Below are 2,891 nucleotides of genomic sequence, written 5' to 3' on the forward strand. Positions count from 1 at the left end.
AAATATTTATGAAAAACTACAAAACTTTATATTAATTAGGTAGTGCAAAAAGAGAGCAAAAAAATCAGTTAGGTAGTGTCCATGGGTTAATTGTCCATTCAGAAATCTGTGAGCAGAGAGGAGGATGCTGTTCCTGAAGTGTTATGTGTGTGTCTTCAGGCTCTTGTACCTGCTCCTTGATGGTAGCAATGAGAAGAGGGCACATCCTGGGTGATGGGGGTCCTTACTGATGGATATCGCCTTCTTGACGCATCGCTTTTGAAGGTGTCCTCAATGGGGAGGAGACTAGTGCCCATGATGGATCTGGCTGTGTTCACAACATTCTGCAGCTTTTTCTGATCTTGCGTAATGGCTTCACCATATTAAAGCAATTGCTATCTCTCACCATGGCCAGCAACACTGCACACTTTACTCACCCACCATCTGCCAATTACCACCTGATATAGTTTCTGCTCTGTTCCCTTAAGTCTAAGGAAAGCCAACCTATAAGCATATACAGGACACCTGGTCTTGCCCCTCGTTGTCAAATCTGGTAGTATGAGCAAGCCCTGCTTTTTTTGTCAAAACTTCTCACTTTTCTAGAATCATGTAGAATGCAAAGATAATGATAATATTTATGGAGCTGTCTGGTTGATAGATGGATGAAAGTGCAAAACAGAGAGCAAAGAAAGGGATGTATTAAAACTGAAATGCAGATCAGAGCTGTTGCTGAAACCTCAGTTTCAAAGGACAATGATTGAAATGCCCACTGGGTCAGACAGTGTCTGTGGAAAGAGAAAACCTGAATTAATATTGCATATGGATAGCCTTAGAGCTGATGCTGTTCTGTTCTGACACAAATAGGAAAAATGAGTAACCTGAAATTATTGAATTACAAGCAACACACATAAAAGTTGCTGGTGAACGTATACTATAAGGTTGGTAGCAGTGGATGGGAGATCCCCTGAGCGGATAAAGTGGTGATGGTGTGGGAGACAATGGCCTGGTGCTCCTTAGTGGGGTCACGATCGAGGGGTAAATAAGAGGAGGTATCAGCGAGCTGTCACTGTGCCTCGGCAAGGTAGAGGTCAGTATGCCAGACTACAACAGCACCCCCCTTATCGGCGGGTTTTATAGTAAGGTTAGGATTGTTGCGGAGGGAGTGGAGAGCAGAGCGTTCGGAAGGAGTGAGGTTGGAATTGCAACAAGGTGCGGTGAAGTCAAGACGATTGATGTCCCGTCGGCAGTTAGCGATAAAGAGATCCAGAGCAGGCAGAAGACCAGAGCGGGGTGTCCATGAAGAAGAAGAGGGTTGAAGACGGGAGAAGGGGTCATCGGTGGGGGTGGAAGAGTCCTTGCCGAAGAAGTAGGCTCGGAGACGGAGACGGCAGAAGAAAAGTTCTGCATCATGGCGAACACGGAACTCGCTGAGGTGTGGGCGAAGGGGGACAAAGGTGAGGCCCTTACTGAGGACAGAGCGTTCTGCCTCCGACAGTTGAAGGTCGGAGGGGATGGTAAAGACCCGGCACGGATGAGAGCTGGGATCAGAGGGGGGAGGGGGGAGGCTGGGGGTGTCAATGGAGAGGGGAGGGTTGGGGTGAGAGGAAGATGGAGCCTCTGAGGGCCCAGGAGCTGACGGTGGGATCTGAGGGAGACGGGGTTGCAGAGTTGTGGTGGGGGAAGGGGAGACGGGAGTCACAGTAGCAGCACATAAACTTTTATGTGTGTTGCTTGAATTTCCAGCATCTGCAGAATTCCTGTTGTTTATTGAATTACATATTGAGTTCCCAAGGATACAACATACCCAGAAAGATAAGGTGCTATTCCGCAAGGTTACGTTGACCTGCATTGGAGCAGTGTAGGAGGTCACAAACAGATAGTTTAGAATGGGTTTGAGTGACAAACCTAATACTAGCTTCTAGAAGCCTTGCACACCTTCAGATAATAACACGTTCTAACTCTTCAAGGTATCAGTCTCCTCTGGTTCTGAACTCCCAGATATTCATGAATTTCATTGTTTCGTTATTACCTGATCTTCAGCTGCACCGTCCTAACCTTCTTATCTCTATACTCTCTATCTCTATCTTCAAGGAAGTCAAGATGTTCTCTCCCCAAATTTCTAATGGCTTGGAGCAGACAGGAATTAAAGAACCCAAATACGAGGAGTGACTGATAAGTTTGTGGCCTAAGGTAGAAGGAGTCAATTTTTTAAAACCTAGCACATTTATTTTTCAACATAGTCCCCTCCTACATTTACACACTTAGTCCAGCGGTAGTGGAGCATACGGATCTTGGACCTCCAGAAAGTGCCCACAGCAGGGGTGATTGATAAGTTCGTGGCCTAAGGTAGAAGGAGATAAGTTATACAGCTCTCCTTACATGCACATGCAGTTCATCCCTTTGAGCGATTATGCAGAAAGTTTGGTTAGTAACTCATCTCCTTCTACCTTGGGCCTCGAACTTGGATCAATCACCCCTGATGAGTTATTAACTGATGCGTTATTAACCTTAAACATTCTGCATAATCACTCAAAGAGTTGAATGCATGTTCATGTAAGGAGAGCTGTATAACTCATCTCCTTCTACCTTAGGCCACAAACTTATCAATCACCCCTGCTGTGAGGTCCAAGGTCTGTATGCTCTATGATCGCTAAACTAAGTGTGTAATTGTAGTAGGGGACTATGTTGAAAAATAAATGTGCTAGGCTTTCTAAAATTGACTCCTTCTATCTTAGGCCACAAACTTATCAATCACCCCTCATATCTCCATTTTATCACCTTAACTGCTTTGTATAAATCATTGCCACATTACAAACACACAGTGTCAACTTATTTACCTTTTCATCAAATGGAAGCCAGCTAAACAAATCAACCAAAGTAGAATGAAAGGCTGAAATTAACTTCTTCGCCCG

Source organism: Mobula hypostoma, chromosome 13 (genome assembly GCF_963921235.1).
Source record: "Mobula hypostoma chromosome 13, sMobHyp1.1, whole genome shotgun sequence".
In the NCBI taxonomy this organism is placed as follows: domain Eukaryota; kingdom Metazoa; phylum Chordata; class Chondrichthyes; order Myliobatiformes; family Myliobatidae; genus Mobula; species Mobula hypostoma.